This window comes from Ochotona princeps, chromosome 6, assembly GCF_030435755.1.
Source record: "Ochotona princeps isolate mOchPri1 chromosome 6, mOchPri1.hap1, whole genome shotgun sequence".
NCBI classification, from domain to species: Eukaryota; Metazoa; Chordata; class Mammalia; order Lagomorpha; family Ochotonidae; genus Ochotona; species Ochotona princeps.
Window position 1 is genome coordinate 18,966,440 of NC_080837.1, and position 13,799 is coordinate 18,980,238.

General features: G+C 44.0%; 1 protein-coding gene across 4 annotated transcripts in view; it reads right to left on the reverse strand.

The window, feature by feature from the left end:
• Positions 1-13,799, reverse strand: part of TLN2 (talin 2) — a 462,999-nt gene that overhangs the window by 259,870 nt on the left and 189,330 nt on the right. The gene's annotated exons all lie outside the window — the stretch shown is intronic.

Sequence of the window (13,799 nt, forward strand, 5' to 3'; positions counted from 1 at the left end):
TTTGAATTTCAGCAAAAACTAAATACACTCAACCTCCTTCCTGCACCCACCCTCAGCAGGCCTAAAATCAAACAACTGAGGCACTGAACCGATTGCTTAGAAGCCAGCACACCTCAGCTCAGCCAGCCCTACACTACTCCTCCAGGGCTGTGACTTGTCTCCTTACTTCAGCTCGGTGCATGTCACTCCAGTTATCACTGACCATTTGACACCTTGCTCTACAGAACCTTGCTCTAAAGTGGAGAAGGGCCATAGCAAGTTGTAGAAATCAATAAAATAGCAGCTCAAGAGCTAGTCAACCAGAGTCGTGGTCAGAAAACGCAGGTGGAATAAGGAAGCAATCAACATCCAGCTGCTGAGCCCAGAATTCATAAGAAACACACCCAAGTACATTGCATTCAACTCCAGGAAGGCTGGGGTGGATACTGACAGACCCTATTGGTTAGCTAGCTAGGAAGAGAAAAAGTCCCCCTCTCAACAAACAAATCTATAGCAGAACCAGGGAAGAGAAACACTCCTGAACAGTTCTATAATACAGGAAGAGGAGACGTCTTCAGAAGTATCACACCAAAATCTTAAACGATCAAACACTGAGAGACATGGTGTGGTAGCCTAGTGGCTAAAGTCCTAGTCTTTCTTGCACCTGCACCCCATATGGGTACCAGTTCGTATCCCGGCTGCTCTGCTTCCCTTTCAACTCCCTACTTGTGGCCATGGGAAAGCAGCTGAGGACAGCCCAAAGCCTTGGGAAAACAAGGGGCTTCCTCCAGGTCTCCCACACGGGTGCAGGGTCCTAAAGCTTTGGGCCGTCCTCGACTGCATTCCCAGGCCAAAGGCAGGGAGCTGGATGGGAAGCGGGACTGCCAGGATTAGAACCAGCACCTATATGGGATCCTGGTGCTTTCAAGGCGAGGACCTTAACTGCTACACTATCATGCCGGGCCCCAAAATAAATCTTTAAAAAAAAAAAAAAGACTGGTATTAGGTGGGCTACAGTTTTTTTGAGAAATCTCAAATTAACAAATATTTACTGAGGCATGGATACATGGCTTAGAAGTTAAGATGAGTTAAACAAAGGGGCCCTTGCAGTGGCTCAACAGGCTAATCTTTAGCTCACAAGCACTGGCATATCCTATGAGCAATGGTCTGGTCCTTGTGGCCATTTGGGGAGTGAATCAGCAGATGCAAGATCTTTCTTTCTGTCTCTACTTCTCTCTGCAAATCTGCCTTAGAAATAAATAAATAAATCTTTTTTTTTTAAGATGCAGTTAAACCCCTGCATCCCCACATAAGGCGGGTGGTGGTTGAAGTAACTGGGTACATGAGAGATCTGGGCTGTGTTCTAGCTGCAGGTACTGTGGATTGCATTCTAAACCTAGCTACTGCGGGGAATTGGGGAGTGAATCAGTGGGTGTGAGTGCTCTTTCCTCCCTTCGTCTCCTTCTTCCACTTTCTCTGCCTCACAAATAAATTTCATTGAAAAAGACACATGATTTTGTCAAAAGTTATAAGAAATAGAAAAAATATTAACAAATCATAGGAAAGTTATTATTCCTGTTTTAGAAAAATAACTTAAAAACCAGTACAGAAATCAATCTTCCCTTCAAAATTGATGGCAAATTAATAAACCCTGTACAAGACATAAGAATTATAATAGCAATATAAAAGTTATGACAGAATCATAAAATATCATAGCAATCTAAAAAGTTCATAGGTATCAACTACAGTACCTTTCACTGGCATCATTTTAGAAAACAGAAATCTCAATTTTCACCGACATAGTGTAACAATGCCCAAAGACTGACACCAGCCAGTGTTACAGCCACTAGCATGATAAGAATATCAAGTAGGAAAAATTTTTTGTAGCCACACAGACAAGTACATCAGCACAGTTTCCTGCAGAGCATCCGAATCAGAAATCCATGCCCTTCCAACACTCACAGTAAGAGTAAGAGACATATAGATGGCATTGCTCTGGGGTTTTTGGGTTTTTTTACTGTATTTATATTTTACTTATTTATTAGAGAGGGAGAGAAATCTTTCATCAGTCAATGAACTCCCCAGAGGGAAAAAAACATGCCAGAATCTAGAAGCTTCTTCCGGTCTCCCACAGGAGTGAAGGAGCCTATGCTTTTGGGTCAGATACCACTGCTTTCCCAGGTGCATTAGCAAGGAGCTGGATCAAGAAGCAGCTGGAACTTAAACCAGTGCCTACATGGGATGCTGGCACCACAGGTGATGCATTGCCTACTATGGCATAATGCTGCACTGGCCTTGTTTATAATAACAGCAAGAAAAAGCATATACCATATAACAACTGAAAAGGATAGTAGTCTACACTTAGGGTTACAAAATGACAGCTCCGATAATAGCCAAATGACCACATGCAGGATGACACTATATGTGATTCTGAATATCTAGAGAGGTGTCTAAGAGAATGTTTTTAAAAATAACTTAATAAGGGCCCGGCGTGGTGGCCTAGTGGCTAAAGTCCTCGCCTTGCATGCGCCAGGATCCCATACGATCGCCAGTTCTAATCCGAGGGGCCCATTTTCCATCCAGCTCCCTGCTTGCGGCCTGGGAATGCAGTCGAGGACAGCCCAAAGCCTTAGGACCCTGCACCCACATGGGAGACCTGGAAGAGCTTCTGGCTCCTGGATTTGGATCAGCGCAGCTCCAGCCAATAAAGCCACTTGGGGAGTGAATCCTCAGACAGAAGATCTTCCTCTCTGTCTTTCCTCCTCTCTGTATATCTGACTTTGCAATAAAATAATCAGTAACAGATCTTTAAAAAAAAGAACACAATGTAACTTTTTAAATCTTCTGCTCAATAGTTACTGAAACACTACATCAATTTCCACTTTCCTCTACTTTCCTCGCACACATGCCCCAGGCAAGCTGGTTCAACACGCCTCCTCGGGAACACTCCCTTTTCTCACCTCCAGCATCCATGCATTCGCCACTTCATCTGGCCCTCAGGTGCCTATGACTCACGGCAGCCTGCTCTTTGTCACCATTTTGACTCAAGCTAGCTGTGTTACCTGTTACTCAAGAAATCCAGGTTAACACAGGACTTTTCTTCATTTCATATCTTCTCAGTATCCTGTTCCATTTGAAAACAGAATAATGAGTCTCACGAGCAAGTGAATGAAGACTTATGGCACGCAATTTCAATTAATGTTTCTGATCTACAGCTAAAGTAAATGAAGCAAAAAGCTCAGAGCTAGTTAAAAAAATTGCAAAAACATTATTTCAAAAGGCAGGAGTAATTATTTCTGTCTAACAAGGGGATTGATAGAGACTATTGGAGAATAAAAACCAGGCAGATTTAACTGTCCACATGGGCAATTTCGAAGGCTAAAATATCCTCCTTTACGATATCTTCAACCACCATAGTTTTTATTGGGTGACATTTATATGCAAAAGACTGCTTCCTATTGTAAATATTCCCGTTATAAAATACGAAATGCATTCCACAACGAGCCCATTATGTTCACTTTCTCTCTAACAAACAAATTGATTCCTCTCATCCCCTTAGTTTTAAAGCTTGGGGAGAGTCATGTAATACACATATCCTCATAACACCACAACTATAAGCTTGGCTTAAAAGTCCTAATTCCTTTCAGATCCTCAAATCCTTTCATAGGCTGGCTGGATGTAAATGACAAGGCCAATTAAACCCCTTCTCCAGCTGAAGACTCCCCCTGCCCCTAGAGAAGGCCAGGCGAAGGACAGAGACCACTCTGCTTTCAGAGATGAGCAACCTAGAGACTTGAAAGACACTAAGTATCAGGACCACAGGGCACAATCCAGAGAAACCCGCAGCTGCTGGACTCCGCTCCCACCCCTCCTCTGCGAAAATCAGATCTAAGATTGAGATGGAAGTTGAGGAAAACTTTGGAGAAAAAGCATTGCACACAGGGAAGGCAACTCTTCAGTGGTTAATGGAAAGCAGTCTCATCTCATTCAATCATTAATTCCCCCTTAGCTTCAGCACATCTTACAATATCCAAACTTCATTTTCCTGCTCTGTAGTAACATCAACTGAAAGGATAGTTGATTGGACGATGTAAGTAATGCAATCAGCACCTCTGAGCTCACATGGGCTCCAGCTCAAGGGAGCAATGATGGAAAAGAATCACAACAAAAACTCATAGACCATTCTTTACCCAATCAAGTCCAGAGGAGAGTACGGGTTGTTGTAGGCACATCTATTTATCCAAATAGCTTGAACTTTGGGCCCTGTACAATGTCTCAATTGGTTGTTCTTTCCCCAGCAAGCACCACGATCCCACAAGGGCACAGGTTCATGTCTCAGCTGCTCTACTTCCCATTCAGCTCCCTGCTCATGACCTGGGAAAGCAGTGGAGGATGCCCCAAAATCGTGGGATCCTGTACCCACGTGGGAGACCCAGAAGCAGTTCTTGGCTCCTGACTTCAGACTGACTCAGCTTTGGCCATTGCAGCCATTGGGGGAGTAAACCAGCAGATGGAAGATCTTTCCATCTCTCCTTCTCTCCAAATCTGCTTTTCCTATAAAAATAAATAAATCTAAAAAAAAAAAAAAACTGCATATGCCTTTTCTGGAATATCTCAAGAAGCACAGGTCGGTGAAACCTTAAGTCAGCAGAAACACTGCCAACAATGCCTGTCACTACCAGCATGACTTAACTGGTTCTGCAACTCTAATTTGCTCGGGTACAAGGTTGCCCTTTGTCAGGGCACGAATTGGAACACTTCGCTGTTTTAGATACCATGGACATCAAAAGAGAGAGTACAGGTGAAGATCATTGCCTGATATCTGGACCCCAATAAATGACACAACTACTAATTAGGATCTTAACAGCACTAAGAAACAAAATGCCCATTAAGAAACTTGATTCTAAAAACAAACAAACAAACAAACAAACAAAACCATAAAGGAAAAAAAACCTGACTGTGGGCCCAGGACGGTAGCCTAGTGGCTAAAGGCCTCATGTTTCATGTGTCAAAATCCTACATGGGCAAAGGTTCAAGTTCCAGAAGTTCTACTCCCCATCCAGCTCCATTTGTGTGGCCTGGGAAAGCAGTGGAGGAAGATTCAAGTCCTTTAGCCCCCACATGCAAGTGGCAGACTTGGAAGAAGCTCCTGGCTCCTGGCTTTGGATCAGCACAACTCCTGCCGTTACAGCCACTTGGGGAGTGAACTGGAAGATGCAGAATCTTCCTCAATGCCTCTCCCTCTTTCTATAAATCTGCCTTTCCTATAAAATTAAATATACATTGAAAAAAAAAAGAAAAGAAACCTGATTGTGACTATACAAGATACTTGAGCCTTCCTCCATTGCTTGTCCAGGTCACAAGCATGGAGCTGGATGGGTAGTGGAGCAGGCAGGACATGAACCTGTGCCCATATGGGATGCCAGTGCTGCAAGACAGAGAATTAGTCTGTTGGGACACTGCACCAGACCCCTATTCCTAAGTTTTGTGGGGGTTTTTTGTTTGTTTTTTTAATTGGAAAGGCAGATTTACAGAGAAGGAGAGACAGAGAGGAAGATCTTCCACACACTGGTTCACTCCTCAAGTCGCAGCTGCGGGCAGAGCTGAGCCCATGTGAAGCCAGGAGCCAGAAGCTTCCTCCAGGTCTCATACGCAGGTGCAGTGGCCCAAGGCCTTGGGCCATCTTCTACTGCTTTCCCAGGTACAGGCAGAGAGCTGGATGGGAAGTGGGGCAGCTGGGACATGAACCAGGACCCACATGGGATCTTGGTGCATGCAAGGTAAGTATTTAACCACTGAGCCATCACAATTTCTTTTTTCTTTTTAAAGATTTATTATTTATTGGAAAGCCGGATATACAGAGAGGAGGAGAGACAGAGAGGAAGATCTTCCGTCCGATGTTTCACTCCACAAGTGAGCTGCAACGGGCCGGTGCGTGCCAATCCGATGCCGGGAACCTGGAACCTCTTCCAGGTCTCCCAAGCGGGTGCAGGGTCCCAAAGCTTTGGGCCTTCCTCGACTGCTTTCCCAGGCCACAAGCAGGAAGATGGATGGGAAGTGGAGCTGCTGGGATTAGAACCGGTGCCCATATGGGATCCCGGCGTGTTCAAGGCGAGGACTTTAGCCGCTAGGCCACGCCGCCGGGCCGCACAATTTCTTTTTTAAAGAACATTTCTTTTCCCCATTTGATTCCCAACATAATCTTCCACTTCTTGCAAGACTCAGGACGAACAAAAAAAAAAAGTGGTGAAAGTATTTTTCCTTCTGACCTCTGTGCAAGAATAAACTTTCTGTCTTTAGATTAACTACCACATTAAGTATATCACTGCAGCCCATTGTTTCCAATAAACGCTTAATTAACATGTAAACAATGAAGAATGTTCAATTAATCAGAGCCATACACAGTGTTTCCTCTGAGGGAAGGAAAATATATCCATCTTTTAAAGGAGGCTCCGCCACAAAAGTCAGCAGCGTAACTGATGTGCTGAAAAATAAAAGCAACTCAGAATGCAGTACAAATACCAAGAAATAGCCAATATTACAAATTCACAATTAATATTCTGAACATTTTGTTTGAAAAAGCCCTGGAATGTTGCAACATCTTTAAATGAACAAACACAAACTCCAATGTGTCTGTTAAACTCAATTTACTCTGATAAAATCTGGCAATGCATTTTAGAAAAATGATTTTTTGAAGAGGAAGAAAGTGAGGTAAAACTGTTCCTAACATATCCTAAGTCATTCAAAAAAAAAAAATGGTACTAATTTGACCCTTCCTAGCCTGCTCACATATGCAAAGCACCGTGTGTCTAGGATGTGCCTAACTGGCAATCCCGGTTTCTCACTGGGCTCTAGGCCACTCTTCTGCAACAGTGCTTTCCACTTCCATGGCTTGCCAGCTTCCTCCACCACAACAAACCAGCTGGGCCACTCTTTGAGTTGGGTCCTCAATCCTACCAAAACCAGTTTAGGTTCTCGGCTGCAGGCTCTGCTGTACCTTCTTCCTCACCTCCAGCACAGCCTGCCCTGAAAGTCTGTGCTCTGGCACCAGTGAGCCAGTGCTCCCCATGCCCTACTTTCCCTAAAGGACCTTTGAGGCCATGCCTCCATGTCAAACACAGCCTCCCCACACCTCCATTCCTCCAGCTGCCCAATAAAGCCTCCACCAATCCTGTCCATTGTCCCTATATGCTGAAATCCTGGAATCAGGTACCTACCTTTCTTACCAGCCCAGTGCAGCAACAACTGTGGCTTCTCTCTAATTGTCTACCTTCCATTCAGAGCTCAGTTCCTAACACATAGCAGGAGCTGAGGAAATCACAGATGTATTTGAATGATCGACATCTCCAAGAAAGTAGAACAGACAGGGTGGAGTGGGGGGTGAGGAGGCTCAAGACAAAGAATATAGCAGTGAGTCACCGTGGGGTCAGGTGTGTATGTGTGTGTGCATGTGTGCAGAAATGCATGCAATTCACAGAACAGACTCCTGATTCTGCCCTCAAGGTTCCAGCTGAGACTCTCCTCTGCATCTCAGTCTCTAATGACCTGGGGCCCGGCCTATTTTCAGTTAAGGAAATATACTCTTCCACTGTTAGCCAAGTGGGGAGAAGTCAGACGTGACATGAGTTGGTACAGCCCTGGAGAAGCAATGAAGGCCCCAACCGGAGATCATTTGCCTCTACCAGAGCACACAGATGATGTTGCACATGCTGCTTGATCTGACCCTGGGAAGGAGTCTTAGTTAACTATCACCCTGACCTGAACCTGAAGCTCACTCCTCCAACCCTGGTGTCCAGGGAAGAGTTCAAGCCGAAGCACCTAGAGACACCTGACTTTCTCAAGCAACACCTCATTCAGTTTTCTAGCTTCAACTAGGAAAGGTAAAGGTGGATGCCTAGGATCACCCGCAATGGCTCAACCCTCAGAGCCCAACCACCTGGCTGCTATGAACCAACACATGGCCACATAAAGCAAAAGAAGACAGAGTCACAATGCACTGTGAATTTTCATCAGCCCCTTAGTAACCCGAGCTGGAGATCACAAACCAGAACATGAGGTCATTCCACACAATCATTTGGCAAAACAAGACCAAATTAGATCCTTAGGTACACAGAATGTAGAAATCAAAGACTCTTCCTCGTGATAAATAAGAACCTGTCACTGCTTGGCCCTGATTAGCAGCTATTGTAACATTCAGATTGCACTTTTTGAAAGCAATTTTGCTGCCCTACAATCTCTTAGCTCGAGAAACCGATTCTTCATAAATTGCCCACCTCTTTTTTAGAAATCAAAATGTCTCTTGTCTTTCCTGACATAGCCAGCAATTTGCTGCATACTGATAAGGGTACATTTCAATCAAAACCCAAACAGCCCCTCCAGTAAGCTGTACTTGTATTCTTCCTCCTCCTCTCAATATCCTCCCTACCTTGATGCCATTTCCTTGCTGTCCCTGATCTGACATCCCAAGGGTCTTTCCCTGCTTTTGCCAATCTTGGAATTTCCATAGGTCTCGTAGGTTTCTCCACCTAATTTGATAATTCATATATGTTGTATTCTCTCTAACACCTGTCCACAAACAGGACTTCAGCAGATGAGGTACACTGCTAGGTCATCGAGGCCAGGCCATCCTGTTCATATCCGCTGAGGGCCCAGGCACAGTTTGGGTCACTAGCTCCTCTAGGACAGGCAAATGGAAAGCTCCTTGCATTCCACAAGCTGACACCTGAAACCCACACTGACTGCTTCTTCTCCTTTTGTGCATTTTATCAGTTCTCTAATTAGAACAAAATCCTTGTCAAAGGGTAGATGTTGGTAGAATGGTTAAGACTCTTGGGTCACCCATCTCCCCTACTAGACTGCCTGGGTTTGAGGCCTAGTTCTGCTTCTGATTCCAGCTTCCTGACAATGCACACCTTGGAGGCAGTGGTGATGACTCAGGTTCTTGGTTCTGCATGGCTGGGTTCCTGGCTTCAGCCAAGCCCAAGCACTAACCATTGAAGGCATTTTGGAGAGTCAATCATCTGGTGAAAGAATCCCCTTTTTCATTTAAAAAAGAAGAAGAAGAAAAGAAAGAGGGAAGGAAAGGAGAGAAAGGAAAAAAAGGGAAGAAAAGAAAAAAATCTCTGACAACAGGATCAGGATGCAAGCCTCCGCTACCTCTCCCATAAGCATTTATACTGTATGGAATATCCTATAAGGACAGCCCTCTGTATCCACTGCTTCTGCATCTGCGAATTCAACTAAATGTGGATCAAAAATACCTGGAGAAAAAAATCATGTCTACAGTGACACTTTATAAACTATTTTTCTTGTTATTATCGCTGAGCAATATAGAACAACTATTTAAACAGCATTTATATATGCTAGACATTTTCAGTATTCTAGAGGTGATTTGGAAACACTTGAAAGGATACATATAGGTTACATGCAAAGATCACACCCTTTCACACAAAGTACTCAGGCATTTATAAATGTGAGAATCCAATGGAGTTCCTGGAATCGATGCCTTGTGTGGTTTTCTTCGCCTTTTAATGTATTTGGTAGAGGGAGTTCCCATTTGCTAATTCACTTTCCAAATAGCCACAACAGCTACAGTCAGAGTCAGGAACCTCACCTAGGTCTCCCACCTCCGGGGCAGGAACAGACCTATTCACCCAATTACTGCTGTTTCTGAGGTGTGCTTTTGCAGGAAGCTGAGGTCAAGAGCCAAAGCATGCGAGCATCTTAACCAGCATTTCAGCCACTAGGCCAAGGGCTTTACTCACATAGATGGTTTTCAATCAGTGCTTTCCAGGTCACAGCAGATTGTAGAACATACTTTCTTTCCAATCTCATGAGCCAAAAGAGAGTTTTTGTTTTTAATTTCCTTTTCAATAAAAAAAAGGGGGGGAATCTTCCACTAGGTGACTAATTTTCCCAACACAGCTTCTGTTTTTAACAAGTCAAACATACACAAAAGAAAGATGTTCTAATACAATCTTAAGTATACCTCATTCAGCTTTAATAGTAAGCAACGTACAGCCAGTCCTATTGTATCCAGACCTGCTTTATTTTCTCCTGAACTCTCTCTACAGATTAAATGGAAGTAATGATCAGATTTAATATGGTTGGGAAATAAATTTTAAGATTTATTTTTATGGGCCCGGTGTGGTATCCTGGCAGCTAAAGCTCTTGCCTTGCCCATGCCAGGATCCCATATCGGCACCAATTCTAATCTTGGTAGCACCATTTCCCATCCAGCTCCCTGCTTGTGGCCTGGAAAAGCAGTAGAGAATAACCAAAAGCCTTGGGACCCTGCACTCGTGTGGGAGACCAGGAAGAGACTCCTGGCTCCTAGCTCCAGATAGGCTCAGCTCCAGTCGTTGCGGCCGCTTGGGGGACTGAATCATCAGATGGAAGATCTTCTTCTCTGTCTCTCCTCCTATCTGTATATCTGCCTTTCCAATAAAAATAAGTAGATCTTTTAAAAATGGGCTGGGGCCATGCTGAAGCCAGAAGGTTCATCCAGGCCTCTCCATGGGTTCAGAGACCCAGATGCTTGGGCCTTCCTTTGCATATTAGCATTTCCCAGGTGCATTAGGAGGGATCTAGATTGGAAATGGAGCAGCCAGAACTCAAACCAGCACCCATATGCGATGCTGGCATCGCTGGCAATGGCTTTACATGTTTTGCCACAATGCCTGCCCCCAAATTAAAAAAAAAAATTTATAAAACTAGTACAAGCACAATAAAGCTGCTTTCACTAAAACAGAAAAAAGACAGATTCTATGTTTGTTACATAGTTACAGCGGTGGGGCAGCACAGGGGCAGAGTGAGGCAAGCCTTGGGCATCACATATGGGCACCAGTTCAAGTCTCACATGTCCACTTCCAATCCAGCGCACTGCTAAAGTAGCTGGGAAAGCAGTAGAAGATGGTCCAACTACTTGGGTTCCTACCCTGATATGCTCTCCAGAAGCTTTCGGCTTTGGCTTAATGGTCCAGCCCCAACCACTGAGGCCAACAGGGGAATGAACCAGCAGATGGAAAATTGAAAATTTTCTCTCTCTCTCTCTCTCTCTCTCTCTCTCTCTCTCTCTCTCTCTCTCCAACTCTGTTTTTCAAGTAAAAATAAATTAAAATTTAAAAAAAAATTACAGTGATCATGTTCTCTCTATCCCTCTGCGCCCAATTAGGCATAGGTGACTTAGGAAAAGCTCTGGAGGCTGGAGTTAGGACGCCTGGTGGCCTTGGAGCAGACTGGGTGACTTTGGGCAGGACATCTCCACTCCATCTCCTCACCTAGGGAACAGGATAGCTGAACACAAGGCCCTGGTGCCCCAGAGAGCCTGTCTGGCCACTTGGTCTCACAAGACAACCAGGCTTTTCTGCTTCTTCTTTTGTGTCTCCAGTATCTGTGCCTGTCATTCCCAGTTGCAACTTGCCCACCTGATTAACTGAGTCTCTGCTTGCTCTTTGTCAAAAACAAAAAGAATCTAATATGCCCAAAAAGTCAAGTCGGCCCTGAACTGTTTCCTTTGTATCACTGATATCTGGGAAATGGGGAAGAAACATCCCATTGTCCTCCTCACCACCACGCCTGCTGGATCCTTTGACATGGAAAAGCAAGAAAATACCAAGTCAGCTCATGCTTGAGTTTCTCTCAAATAAAAACAGTTCTCAGGCTCTCCTCCCCCGCCTTTGGATGAGAAAAGGAAACACACTTGTAAGACTCAGCTGCCAAAAGGCCACCTGCTGAGCTGGCACAAGACCCCAGCAGAGGAGAAGCCTCTCTGGCAGATTCATGCTGCTCCCCCACCCCCAAGTTAACAATGATGTCATTCTAAATTCCTATTGGGCCATATCTTAATTCCAACAGAAACAACCTAAGTGTGCAAATTTACTGGCCTCAGAGTGGACTAGGACTCTCCAGCTCTGACCTGCCCAGTGTGGCAGCCACTGGCCACAAGCAGTTCAGAGCAATAGAGATGGGGCTGCTTCAAATTCAGACACATGATAACCCTCAAGTAATGGCAGAATTCAAAGACTTCAGCCAAAAAGAAAAAAACCAAAAGCCTCAAATGTTTGCTAGGTTCATTACATTTTGAAATGGTATTCAGATGGTTAAAGTGTTACAATTAATTTTACCTTTTGCATGCAGCTATACAGCTATACGGAATTTAAAATTATGGGCCTGGCACCATGGCTCAATGGTTAAATCCTCACCTTGCAAAAACCTGGATCCAGCTGCTCCACTTTACTTCCAGCTCACTGCTTGTGGGCTGGGAAAGCAGTAGAGAACAGCCCAAAATCTTGGGACCCTGCACCTGCATGGGAGACCCGTAAGTTCCTGACTCCTGGCTTCAGACAGGCTTAGCTCAGGCCACTGCAACCACTGAGGAGTGAACCAGGGGATGGAAGATCTTTTTCTATGTCTCCCCTTTTGTCTCTAAATCTGATCTGCCTTTCCAATAATAAATAAATAAAAATTTTTAAATTATATGTGCATTTAATGTTGCATTTTGAGAATAACTGCTCCATTCGATTCTTTTTTCTTTTTTTATTATTTTTAATTCATTAATTACATTATATTATGTGACACAGTTTCATAGGTACATGGATTCTCCCCACCCCTCCCCAAACTCCATTCGATTCTAATTTCTATCCACAACAGCATAAACATGCTTCATGTCAGTTACCATAAATAGTCTTAGTTGAAAATGACTCTAAAAGAAAAATTAATTTACTTGTACTTCTTTGTTGAATTCTTTCACATTTTTTTTCACAATTTTTATTAAGATGTAAGCATTAAGTGCCTCAGGAAGATAAGCACAGCCACTTGAGCATAAAAATATCACAGAATCACAAGAAACCCTTTTAAAGCCAAGTCACAACATTTAACTGCTGTGCTATCTGAACAGCAATTCTGATCCTTATTTTTTTTAATCTCACAACCAGAATATTATAAAATTATGTTTCACTGTTTCAACTTAGGATACGGGAATTTGACTCCATACAGCTGAGCAAACATTCAAAGTCACAGTACCACAAGACTAGACAGGATGGGCGCTCCACACAAAACACAGCCGTCCTCACCTGGCTCCCAGTGGTCTGAATGAATGAGAGGATGAGCGTGATCATCTTTTTGAAGGCGAGTCACACACAAGGGCTCTAAAAGACAAGAGCTTGGGGGTGGGAGGAGGGCTACCTGAAGCTTTGTCAAGATCAGCAGGAATCAGAAGAAATTGCACTCGTTTGGTTTGAAAAAAAAAAACAAAAACAGTGACTCCTTAGAAATTGGAAACAGATAAACTAAGTGAAACCTCTGTTGTTTGGCCCAGAGCTATCCAATGTATGGCCTGCACCAGTCTGAGACTGATCAGCAACAATACAACTGAAGAAATCAAAGATTAATGTTTAGGAACTTTCCTGGAAATGTGACCAAAAAATGGATAGTAGTAATATCTGATTTATTTTTAAAGATTTATTTTTTTTTATTGGAAAGTCAGATATACAGAGAGGAGGAGAGACAGAGAAGAAGATCTTCCATCTGATGGTTCACTCCCCAAGTCCCAAGCCAGAAGCCAGGAACCCTTCTGGGTCTCCCATGCGGGTGCAAGATCCCAAGGCCTTGGGCCATCCTTGGCTGCTCTCCCAGGCCACAAACAGGGAGCTGGATGGGAAGCAGGGCCGCTGGGATTAGAACTGGTGACCATATGGGATCCCGGCGCGTGCAAGGCGAGGACTTTGACCACTACGCTGTCATGCCAGGCCCTTAATATCTGATTTTTAAAACTGTATTGTATTGGGGCTGGTATAATGGCTCAACTGGTTAATCTTTTG